We start from the raw sequence: 12,790 nt of genomic DNA on the forward strand, positions 1-12,790 counted from the left end.
CCTTTACCTTTGATCTTTTCCTCCTCTTCTCTTCTCTTCCTCCTCCTTCTCCTCCTTCTCCTCCTCCTCCCTCTCCTCCTCCTCCTCCTCCTCTTCTTCTTCTTCTGTTAAATGATTTTTTAATTTATTTATTTGACCGAGAGAGAGCAGAGAGATGGAACACAGCAGGGGGACTGGGAGAGGGAGAAGCAGTCTTCCTGCTGAGCAGGGAGCCCGATGTGGGGCTCGATCCCAGGATCCTGAGGTCATGACTTGAGCTGAAGGCAACCACGTAGCAACTGAGCCATCCAGGTGCGCCTGCTCTTTTCTTCTTAAGTATTTAAAAAATATATATATATGTATATATACATATATATATGTATATGTATATGTACTGTTTATGAGGGATGCTTGGAATAACTGAGATTACTAAATTTAGGGGGAGGGAGGATGGGGATTTTCAATTCTTTGTATTTTAATTTTTTAATAAAAGTTATATAGAATCCTTTTTTTTTTCTTTTGAAGTTAAATGTGCAAACAGTGAAAAATAAAATGCTTCTTCCTTTCCCTGTCATTATCCCCCTTCCATTCCAGTTTAGAGAAAAAGTTTTCTGGGGGTTTTGTTTGTTTGCTTGCTTTTTTAATATGGAAAGTTTTAGAATAAATGGAAAGTTTAGGCGTAGTTAATCTGTGTTCACAGGAGGCCTTTCTTGTCTTGGAGGTACTTGAGAAAGGCAGAGGCTGTCAGCACTGTTTCCTTTGAGGCAGGAAGTCTTCCTTGTGTCACCTCAGTGCCTAACACAGAACCTAACTCAGCAGGAGCTCAGTGAAGGGCTAGGGTAATGTGAACATGCGTCACAGATGGAGGAGTACAGCACGCTTTGTCTTTCTACCTGCTCCTTATCTCTTTCCTCTTTCCCTCTTTTCTTACTGTTTTCTAGTATCTTAACTTCTCCTTACTTACTTCTGCTCCTTTTCTGGTGCCTTTAGCTGGTGGCTCAAAGTAGGGGATCAGGGTTTTGAAGTACTGTCTACTAGACTCTTTCTACTTTAGGATGAAAATCTGAAATTAGAAGAGAAATACAGGTGGGGTGCCTGGGCAGCTACGTCAGTTAAGGGTCTGCCTTCAGCTCAGGTTGTGATCTCAGGGTCCTGGTTTTGGGCCCCTGCTGGGCTCCTTGCTCAATGGGGTGTCAGTTTCTCCATCTCCCTCCCTCTGCTCCTCCCCCAGCTCATGCTCTCTCTCTTTCTCTCAAATAAATAAAATCTTTTTTTTTTTTTAAAGATTTTATTTACTTGATAGAGATCACAAGTAGGCAGAGGGGCGGGCGGGGGGGGGGGGGGGGGGGGATGCAGGCTCCCCGCTGAGCCAGAGCCCGATGTGGGCTCCATCCCAGGACCCTGAGACCATGACCTGAGCCAAAGGCAGAGGCTTAACCCACTGAGCCACCCAGGCGCCCCTAAACAAAATCTTTTTTAAAAAAAATAGAAAGAAATACTTTGCTTTACATTGCAAAGTAAAGTTTCTGTTACCAAAAGAATTAGCAACTTCATTGCATGACTCATGCTTTTTATATCTTTCAGAGATCTTTTCAGTCTTTGTTGTTCTTTTTTTACCAAAGAGGGATAAAGCTAGTGTTTAGAAAGGTGCTTTTAAAAATATCTGGAAGGGTGCCTGGGTGGCTCAGTGGATTAAGCCTCTGCCTTCGGCTCCTGTCATGGTCTCAGGGTCCTGGGATAGAGCCCTACATCAGGCTCTCTGCCCAGCAGGAAACCTGTTTCCTCCTCTCTCTCTCTGCCTGCCTCTCTGCCTACTTGTGATCTCTGTCTGTCAAATAAATAAATAAAATCTTCTTCTTTTTTAAAAAAAAAGATTTTATTTATTTATTTGACAGAGAGAGAGAGGCAGAGATCACAAGTAGGGAGAGAGGCAGGCAGAGAGAGGGGGGAAGCAGAATCCCTGCCAAGCAGAGAGCCCAATGTGGGGCTCGATCCCAGGACCCTGAGATCATGACCTGAGCGAAAGGCAGAGGCTCAACCCACTGAGCCACCCAGGTGCCCCAATAAATAAAATCTTCTAAAAAAAAAAAAATGTGTCTTGAGGTCTAATGGGACACCTCTAAATTAGGTGGTAACTGGAATTGTTTTAGAAATAGGAGACAGTATTGTGATGTAGGTAAAACTGTGGTTATTCTGAGCTTCAGGATAGTACTGTACAAGTACAAACTCCCAGAAAGCAGCACTGAAAGACCTGCTGTGAAAGTTCTTTTGGCTCAGATGATCTCATCGCAGGAGTTCGTTACTCAGCCGCGTACACTGACGATGAGCTGTTTCACATGACTGATAATGCAGAAGCTTCTCTCTGAAGTCAGTTTTTATGCAAGTCTAGACTTCTAAGTGTCTAGAATGATAATTTATTTTTTTTAATATTACAGGTGACACTCTAAATGTGTGAGGAGGGAGAGCATGCATACAAGCAAATGAGCTTCCTATGTATGAGGCATTGTTAGTACATTATTCATATAAATTCATTGAAGCCTCATAAAGCCCTTTCAGATAGGCACTATTATTATCCCTATTTTATGGATGAGGAAACTGAGGCAAATTGAGGTTATGAGCTTATTACCCAGTTTTGCTTAGTTAGTAAGTGACAAAGCAAAGATGAAAACAGGCAACTTTTTGCTCCAAAGCGGTTATACTGCTTTTTCCGGGTAAGCTACTAAAGCAAGGGTCAGTAAACTTTTTTGGTGAAGGGTCAGATGGTAAATATTTTAGACTTTAAAAGGCCATTTGATCTCTGTTGCAGGTCTTCAAATCTGTGGATATAGCATGAAAGCAGCCATAGAAAGTCCAGAAACAAATGTGTTTGGCTATGTTCTAATAAAACTTTATTTGTAGACACTGAAATTTGAGTTTTATGTAATTTCCACACATCACAAAATATTTCTCTTGATTTTTTTCTACTATTCTTGGCTTATGGGCCTTACAAAAGAAGCCACAGATTGGACTTGTCTACTCATTCTGTACTGTTTTTATGTGAGATATAAAGATAAAGGTCACTAATTTATTTTTTCTTTCTTTCTTTTTTTTTTTTTTTAAAGATTTTTTTTATTTATTTCCCAGAGAGAGAGAGAGAGAGATCACAAGTAGGCAGGCAGAGAGGTTGGGGGGGGGGAAGCAGACTCCCTGCTGAGCAGAGAGCCCGATGCGGGACTCGATCCCAGGACCCTGGGATCATGACCTGAGCCGAAAGCAGCAGCTTAATCCACTGAGCCACCCATGCACCCCAAGGTCACTAATTTATCAATTCATTCGTGTAGGAAATAGATCAGGTATTGTACTAAATACTGTGGTAACCAGGGGTGAACAAAAACAAAACCTTCCAGTTCCTCTTACCGTAGTGGACCAGTTTGTTCTCCTCCTTCTCATGTCTGCTTTTAAAATTTTGTCTTTATTTCCTGTCCGTTGCATGACGAGACATGTGCACATTATGTCATTTAATCTTCATAGCCAGTGGCATTATCTCAATTTTATCATTTGGGGAAGAGGCTCAAGAACCAGCCATCTGCACACAGCAGGTAAGCAGTGGAGCCTAGATTCAAATGCAAGACTGTCTTGGGTTTAGGTGTTTTTTCTTCTCTTCGCTAGTGCCTTCTTTCTGCTCCTAGAAATGTATGAAACTGTAATGAAATGCTTCTGACCCTTTCTAAAGGGAATCTCTGTATCTCACTTCTTAAACACGTTTGTTTTTACTTCCCTTCCATTCGTTCTGGCTCTAGCTTTCAAAGATGCTGTGCAGGTTTGTTAGAAATGTTAAGGTGCTTCCCAGGTTTCCCAGTCAAGAAAGCTAAAATTAAACAGGGAGCTAGTTAATCATGTAACTAGTGAAAAGATATAGTCATGCATCGGAATAAGAGTGGAGGAAGAAAGTCCATGTCCTTCCTGATGCCCTTGCCAGCCTCTCAGTCTTGAAAAAAGAGACCTGTGTCTCCATTGTGCTCTGAGAAAGAAATGGGTTCTTCATGGCTCTCTGGGATTATTGATGATTCATAGGGGTGGCCTGGAGTAGACTTTTAGGACAGTTCTTTTGTGGGTAGTACCTGAGGAAGACAAATGATAAGTAGAATTGTTCATGTATAGTTTTAAATAATGAAGTGAACTGACGTATGTGAGTGACAATCTAACCTCCCCATCTTGGCTGCTTATGGGCTCCTATCCTTCTCCCCATTGCAGTGGGAAATTCCAATTACAGGTTGTAGTTCCTGTTAGAAAATGGGAACACTCAAGTAGGCTTGGCTAAAATAAGATCTTAGATGGAAAGCAGATGTCTTTTTTGTTTAATTACTGGTTTCCTTGTGATTCCCTGCTACTTTATTATAGTGGGGTATATATTTAAGATAATATTGAATATTCTGTAACATGTAATATGTTGTGTTTCTGTAACACGTAACATTAATACCTTTAACTTGAAAATTGCTTAAGTTTATCATGGCAAACTTTGGAATTATATGCAAAATATAATAGGTATACAGGAAGCTAACTTGATATCCCTTCAAGGGGATTTATCAGAATAATTCTATTAGAAACTGTCAGTATACCTGCTTTGTACTTAAAGATCCCAGAAAATAGTACCCTCTTTTTTGGTTTTAAGTATTTTAAATTAGCAATTAATTAAATTAATAATTAACTTATAGTTTGTGTATAATTTTAAAATAAATATATAACTTAATATTTTATTAATTTATAATATAATTAAATTAATGATGTTTTGATTATTTCCTATCCACCCTGTCGGTGAGGAAGGGATTCCTGACCATGGGTTATGAGGATTGCCAGACGCATGACATCAGACAGATGAGATTCATGGCAGTTTGTTGGTCACATATACAGCCTAGAGGAGGAGGACATAGCATGCCACACAGGGCCACATCGAGAATGCAGTTGGAAACAAAGTGAGTCACCAGGGGCTGTGCTGTGGAAGGCAGACCCTGCAGTAACAAGGGAGTGGGGTGACCTTTGGTTCCCATGGGACAATGTGATTGCCTGGTTTGAATAACTGCACGTGTCAAGGGGTTAAAGTCCTCTACTCAGGTGTAGCCGAAACTGTCCCTGTGATAGACAAGATCGTTTGGCTAGGGCGCCCTGTCTGAGGAACAACAGAGTAGGAAGGGTAACTTGTAGTTAAGCCATTTGACATCCTCTTGGTTTTCCATCGATGTTAAGGCAGAACACAATAGGTTTCATATCATAGTAGTTTTATAATACCATAGTCAGTTTTACCGACTGAGCCAATTCATAGTCAAGAGCATAGCATGGGCAGAGGGAATGATCACATTTTCCAAAGATCTCTCCACCTTGTCAGTGGCTGCTCGGGTTATGATGAAATTAGTGGAAGCAACGTGGATTGTATAATTGACACAAAAATACATGGTTACCCTGTTTAAGAAGAGAGTCATAGGATGAGGTGTTTATGTCCCCATCAATCAGTCTTACTCACCTGGCCCAGCTTCCAACTAGGTTCCCTACTATAGTGTTAGAACCAGGCAAGGCCAAAGAGAGGGCTTGGGTTTGGATCCCCAGTTCCCACTGTGGATGGATGCTTGCCTTTTCTGCCATGGCTGCCTGCCTAGAGAGAGATTTCTCTCTAACTTGATAAACACCCTAACTTTTGGGGCACCTAGGAGGGTCAGTGGATTAAGCCTCTGCCTTTGGCTCAGGTCGTGGTCTCAGGGTCCTGGGATGGAGCTCTGCATTGGGCTCTCTCCTCAGCAGGGAGCCTGCCTCCCCTTCTTCCTCTGCGTGCCTTTCTGCCTACTTTGATCTTTCTCTGTGTCAAATAAATAAATATTTTTGAAAAAACAAACACGCTAACTTTTCATCACACAGAAACCTTGCCACCACCTTGCCCCCCAAGTACCCATCCCTCAAACCTCTGACTGCCCCACCGTGCACAGGGTGTCTCTTTCGCTGGTTCTTTAGCGGTTAGTGTCTATGTACTGCCTTTAACATTTAGCATGCACTAGCTTTTAGTTGTACTCTCTTTAGGACATAGTCCCTGCCTATATGCTAATTATGGTGGTTATCCCAATTCCCCCTGCCTTTATCTGTTTAGGAAAGCTTCACTCAGCAGGTAAAAAGAAAAGCAAACAACAGAATTTACAGTTTGAACATTAACTAATTCTATAGATTATCTTCATCCAGCCCCTAAAATAATATGATATAGGATAAGCCCTCGATATTTATTGAAATAAATGGCATAGCAGTTTTATGTATTTTAAATATTATAGAGTATATATATGACAATATATGTATAAATGTATTTGTAAATATGCAGCATTTGTGTGTGTGTATGTGTGTGTGTGCACGTGTGCATATGTGGGTCTAAACGTGAAGCACTCTCATGTAGCCATCCCCTCCTCATTATTTCTAGTGTCCTTTACTCAAGAGTTATATATTATACAATGAGGAGGTGAAGGGAAGAAAGGATGGTGGGTCAACTCTAACTTAAAATTTTTTCATTTTTCCACAAATAAACATCATCTTCGCTACAATGACAAAACTGGATTGGAAATGTGCTGTACTTTATTTGGAGGCAATTCTAAGCTCAAGAGAATGCTTTTCTGTTTGTATTAAGAAAAAGATTTCAGTGCACATTTCTTGAAGAATATTTTAAGGAATCATTCTCAAACCCCTCCAAATTTTAAGAAAACAAAATTGCTGGTAATTAAATGTTTGGTATTTATTTTAGCTAGTGCTTGTTTCAGGAGGCATTTTTTTTTTTAGATTTATTTATTTATTTATTTGACACACAGAGAGAGAGATCACAAGTAGGCAGAGAGGCAGGCAGAGAGAGGGGGAAGCAGGCTCCCCGCTGAGCAGAGAGCCTGATGTGGGGCTCGATCCCAGGGCCCTGAGATCATGACCTGAGCCAAGGCAGAGGCTTAACCCACTGAGCCACCCAGGTGCCCCAGGAGGCATTTTTTTATAACAATCTGTTCCTCTCTAGCTAGGAGCGGCTCATGCCTGAATCAGATGCCTTCCAGCTAAGCTGGAGAGACAAGAGTGCCTACTGGAATGTGATCAGACTTAGGCTCCTCTTGTGTCACTGGGATTGCACCAGGAGCCCTGGAGGCCTATTTAGAGGGCAGAAGTTTTCCCACAACTCAGAATGCTGTGGGAGATGCCTGATAGTATCGTACTGTTCACTGTGGCATAGGCAATAGGTTGTGTGTTTATTACTCTGTGGCCCCTGCAAAATGTTGAACAATCCCTTTACAGACTCTTTTTCTCTTTTTATTTTTGTTTTTTAAAAAGATTTATTTATTTATTTGAGAAAGAGAGACAGAAAGAGCAGGAGGAGGAGCATAGGGAGAGGGAGAGAGAGAATCCCAAGCAGACTTCTTGCTGAGCACAGAGCCCGACGTGGGGCTCTTTCCCAGGATCCTGAAATCAAGAGTCCAGTGCCCAACCGACTGAGCCACCCAGGCGCCCCTCTTTTTCCTTTTTTAAAGTCATCAGGTGGCTGGCCAGAAGGTCATTCCTCCCTATCTATTCTCTAGAGGCATACTGATGATTTTCCTGAACAATCCCCTACCGGCCTTAAGGAAAAGGCATAGTGTATACCTTTCCCACCTAAAAAGTAGTTAAAGGGGTCAAATAAAGGCAATCTTGAAAACCAGCAGGAATTTGCTACCACAGAAAGGAGTGGCTTCAGAAAAAGGAACCACAGAAAATACCCAGTTTCCCTGGAATGTAAACTGGAGGACTAATAAAAGCTCGCTCTGGGGGACACTGTCAGGAGGGAATACTAGGCTTCAGTGATGGACTTGAAAAACACGCCCACTTCGTTTTATAGCTGTAGAACCCCAGCTTGCTAGTTTTAAAAGACTTGGTTGTTAACACCTCTAAAATCTATGAACCAAAGAGTAAAATGCTAAGTGTGTGCATTTTATGCTGCAAGTTTCTTTTCACTTCCTTTCCGTTTTGTGGTAACAAACTCCTGCTGTGCTATCCCTCATTGTAGTGATTTTGTTTATTCCTACTCTATGTGTTATTAATCAAAATATTTAACTGAAAGAAGTGAATATGTTATATACATATGTGAAATTATTCTTTTTTTACTAAAGCCCAGATAATAAAATTATTAATTTTTAAAATTAAAATAAAGTTTGTCTTAATGGTTTCTCAGAAGATTAAAAACTACTGTATATTTAAAAAACTAATGTATATACCTTTCTTTAAGGGGAAGGATTTCCGCTATTATAGTGTAATATGAACATTTTCCACCCACAGCTTTACACCTTATTAAAGCAGTCAGTAATAGAGAAGACCTATCACATGAGACAGTTTGCCTCTTAGCACAGAGGGGTCACACTTGAAGAACCTGATTTTCGTTCAGGTCAGATAAGTTTGCTTCACACTCTTTTGGCTTTTATGTTCTGTCACCCTGACCCTCTGGCTCTGCAGGTACTTAAAATAATTGCTCAAGACCCCATGTTTGGAAAACCTAAAAACATGCCACGAGTACATGACTTGCTTTATTTGAGGATGAAAATGGCCACATATAGTTATTTCACAGTTGTGCTGGGTTTCCTAAAAGTAGTAGAAAAATAACGTACTCATTTTAGGGATAGTTCCCATGTACGTTATCTGAGTGGAAAATGGAGAAAATTCTATAAGCACCATTTAATTGAAAAGAGGGCCTGAAAACAAGAATAAAAGTGGTTTTCAAATCATTTTTTTGGATTTGATTCATGGTTTTCAACCTGACACTGGAATCTAAAATTCAGTAAAGGAGCTGAAGTACCTGAGTAAAACATACTCTGGTGAAACAAAATAGAAACACTTTTTTGATGAAAATTGTGAACCAATAGCCTGTAGTTGGCATATAATAATATCTAACTTATGAAAGCTTTCTTTTCTTATTTTTCTATGTAATATTCATCCTTAAGTGCTTACCAGTTTTTCCCATTCATTCTGCAATAAATATGAAAGCAGCCAAATGAAACGCATAATCACCAAGTCATAATGAGACACCATTTGTAAAAGAATTATAACAACATCCTGCTGACTAGCAGGTTCTGTTCAGTTTGGTCCACGAGTAAAAAGGAAGAGGAAGAGAAAAGATCACAGAAGTGTTCAGATTTACATGTTGTGACTTGAAAAGGAGAAAGAAACTTTGAAGCTGAGGATATTGGAATAAACTTTTTTCTTCCAAGTTTGGAAGGAATTACGTGGAACATTCATTGTTTAAGGGGCTCAGAATAAAATGGCAGACGAGAAAAAAAAGGTAACTGGATTCATCAACAACAGGGGACAGGATTCTGTGCTTTCAAAGTGTTTTTCAGTTAACTCTACTTCTCCTTTTCCTTTCTCTGCTATCCTTGTCCTCCTTCCCCTCCCTTTGCTGGAATTTTCAGTTTCGTGGAGGCTCACAAGAATGTTTTGGTGGTGATGTCTGGCTCAGTGCTGTACAGGTTTCACTTTCCTGTGAAAGACTCTTAGGGGAGATGGATTAAATAAATATTTTTAAATACTAATTTAAATTTCTTCTTAGATTTCTTCTAAAAAAGAAATCCTCCTTCATGTGACATCTTAACCTGAAAGAGAAATTTGATGTACTTCCAGTGGAGGGAATACTGTCCTTATCGCAAAAACATAAACAAAAAATAATTGATTTTTTAAAAAGTGATAGCATTAAATAATCAGTCTAAATGTGTTGATGCTTGACTGTGGAACTGGAGAACAGCTGCCTAACCAGTGGGCATTTACTTCTGGCATTATTTTCTCTGTCCTTACTCCATCCAGAAATAAATCATCCTTGGAAAGGATGGCCTGGGGAGATCGAGCCCAGTCCTGACTCTGTCCTGGTTGTGGTCGCAGCTTACTTTCCTTTTACTTCGATTATCAAATTATGAAATAACCAGGCAGGAAAGTATAGAAGAAACACTATGTCCTGTTCCTTTAACCCAGAAAGCTGACAGTGCTAGGACATTATCTTCCAGACAGGGGGAAGGAAATGTAAAGAATACAGGAGCCCCCAACATAATGACTAGCATCAGTAAGGAATCCATATTTCATTATCAGAGATCTATAGATTTGAAAGCTGTTAAGGATTACATGAGAAAAGAGATGAACAATTTTTCTCTGTTGGATCACATAGAGCTGAACATATAAATGTGGATACTAAATGCCATCTTTCCTGATTTTGCTCCTGAACCCATTATCTTTCCTTAAAATCATATCCCTTGTTAAGATATTTGTATTTCAATTAATATCTCCCTTATTTTGCTGATGACTGTTCATGAAATCTTGAAGGAAGATAGGTTTTTCCCCACCTCTTTACCCTGATGATTTTTTTTAACCTCTTATATCCAACCCTTCCTCTTAATTCCTCATGTAGCCAACCTCATTTCTGCACTGTTGAAATTACTTCTTAGATCCCCATCCACTTCTGTTACACTAGCATTGGGTTATAAGATTAGTCTTCCTAAAACCTTACTTTGCTCACTTTCCTCCCTTCTAAGCTTCAAAAATCGTAAATGGTCTCTCCTGTTTACCATCCAGATGTATGGGGAGCACCTTTCACTTCGGTTGACTCTTTTGAGATCATCAAGAAGATCTCACTGATACTAATTAGCAGGGCTGTCCTTTTCCCTTGTTGGGTCAGGGGAGTGGGGCAGAGGCTGTGCCTACAAGGCTGGATTGATGGAAGAGGTGTTATTCTCTGCCTCATTGATACTAACAAGAGAGAAGTATGGTAATGACATTCGACTTGGAGTTCTATTAAGGGAATCTTTGAGGTCTACTGGAAGAATTGAATCTTCTTGTTAAAGGCCTGCAAGATGAGTATGGACTCATCTATTGTTTATGACCTTTGGCATGTTGGCACCTGTCATCCTCTCCAAGCTCTTTTTTTCCATTAATTATGTATAGAAGACCTCTGCTACAGCCAAAATGTTTTTTGTTTTCTGAATACAGATATCCATTTCCACACCACTGATTATAATGCCTAGGTTGGCCTTTCTTTAAACCACACACTATCCCAGTGTTACCCCTCCAAACCTTTCTTTGTGATCACCACTGCCATAAATACCGTCTGAACTTCTGAAATTTAACACCCTTTGCTTTCCAATATAAATTTTGTTTATTCAGTAAAAATTTACTGAGGACCTGTTAAGTATCAACTTAACAGGGTATTCAACTGAAAAAGACCCTTCACTTGTTCTTAGGAGTTTACGTTTTAGCTAGGGAAACAAATTTATCAACAGGTACATTGGAAGGAGATGGTGTGGGATTCAGAAGAGACAAGTAAGCTAATGTGAGAGAGGGAGGAGATAAGCAGGGAAGGTTTTCTGTAGGAAAGCAATTTTCAGAACTAAACTCGCCCAGCATGGGACATCTAGGTGACTCAGTCTGTTAAGCGTCTGCCTTCTGCTCAAGTTATTATCTCAGAGTCCTGGGATTGAGTCTCATCAGGCTCCTTGCTCATTGGGGAGCCTGCTTCTCCCTCTGCCCTCCACGCCCCGTGCTTGTGCTTTCTCTTTCTCTCTGACAAATAAATAAAGTCTTAAAAAAAAAATCTCCCAATATTTTGTGGCGGTTATGTTTTGATCCATATCCTTTTAATATTTAAAGCTTTTTTTTTCTTGTTCTGAAATGTTAACTTTTGTAAGTATTTATATACCTAATGGTTGTGGCAACTAGCTACTTATTATCTCATCAATAATGGCTTTCCTGATGTTGAACCAAGAAACACCTCTCAGCTCTCTCTTCAGACAGAATAAACCTAATTTCCTCACAGGTACTACAAGCTGTTACTGATTATCCAAAATTTTTATACTGTTGAGTCTAAAAGAGTACACTGATTTGAAAAAACCAGATTACTGGGTTTTTGTTACAACCAGATTGTGATTCAGTGGGGCAGGGTGAGGCCTAAAGTTCTGTATTTTTAAAAAGCTTCCGGTGATGCTGAAGCTGCTCATAGATTGAACATGTTTTGAGTTACAGGGTTTTAGAGGATGTAAATAAAGAGTTAAAGAATTAATGATAAAAACAAGTTGAGGTAGGTTTTGCTTTACTTAAATAGATGTATCCTGCAGTCTCTCTATCCTGTTAACTTTATTTACTCCAGCTAATTTAAATCAACTAATTACCCAGCTGGGTTGGGCTCCTGTCCCTGCACCCAGAGGCAGTGAGTTTTGCCGGTGATCTGACTGGGAAGCTTCCGCTCTCCACCCCCAACTCCACCCTAGGGTGTGAGTCTTCTCCCTGTCATGGAGCTATGATCGGCGCGCACCCCCCTCTTGAGGCTGTGATATGATTCCCTGAGGCCCTCCAGGTCCTGAATAGTAAGGAACCCCTGTCTTTGGCAGAGGGAGGTGTTCCTTTTGGCATTCTGCCTTCATCCAACTGGTTTCTCTAACAGTTGAGTTCCAGGAATGGCATCTGAGGCTGTCTGTATCCTACAATGTGTAATCAGGAACTGGCAGAGAATTCATCTTTAGCTTTTAAGATTCCTGTTAGGAATTTTCATAACATGTAGGAGCCTTGGCAGTTGAGTGACCTGGCCCTGACCCGTAAAGGGACCTGCCAGGGTGAAATGCAACTGTCTCTTTACTCTGAGTGTTTCCCCCTGACGATTTTCTCTGATTCTTTTACTGACTCTTCTGTTCTGCATGTATTCTTGTAAACTGCAGACAGGAAAACAGTTGCTACAGATAATTTGTTCCTGAGTCTTTACAACCAAAGTTAGAATTATTTCTGCCGTCTTCCTGGGGAACTCTGCTATGGAATTCCCCCCCCCCCCCCC

The 12,790-nt window shown here is 40.4% G+C and overlaps 1 protein-coding gene across 1 annotated transcript in view; it reads left to right on the forward strand.

The window, feature by feature from the left end:
* LOC111142154 (FYVE, RhoGEF and PH domain containing 6) overlaps positions 1 to 12,790 on the forward strand; it is a 113,164-nt gene that overhangs the window by 22,175 nt on the left and 78,199 nt on the right. The window lies entirely within an intron of this gene.

This window comes from Enhydra lutris, unplaced genomic scaffold (genome assembly GCF_002288905.1).
Source record: "Enhydra lutris kenyoni isolate GAN:26980312 unplaced genomic scaffold, ASM228890v2 scaffoldscaffold7, whole genome shotgun sequence".
NCBI lineage: Eukaryota > Metazoa > Chordata > Mammalia > Carnivora > Mustelidae > Enhydra > Enhydra lutris.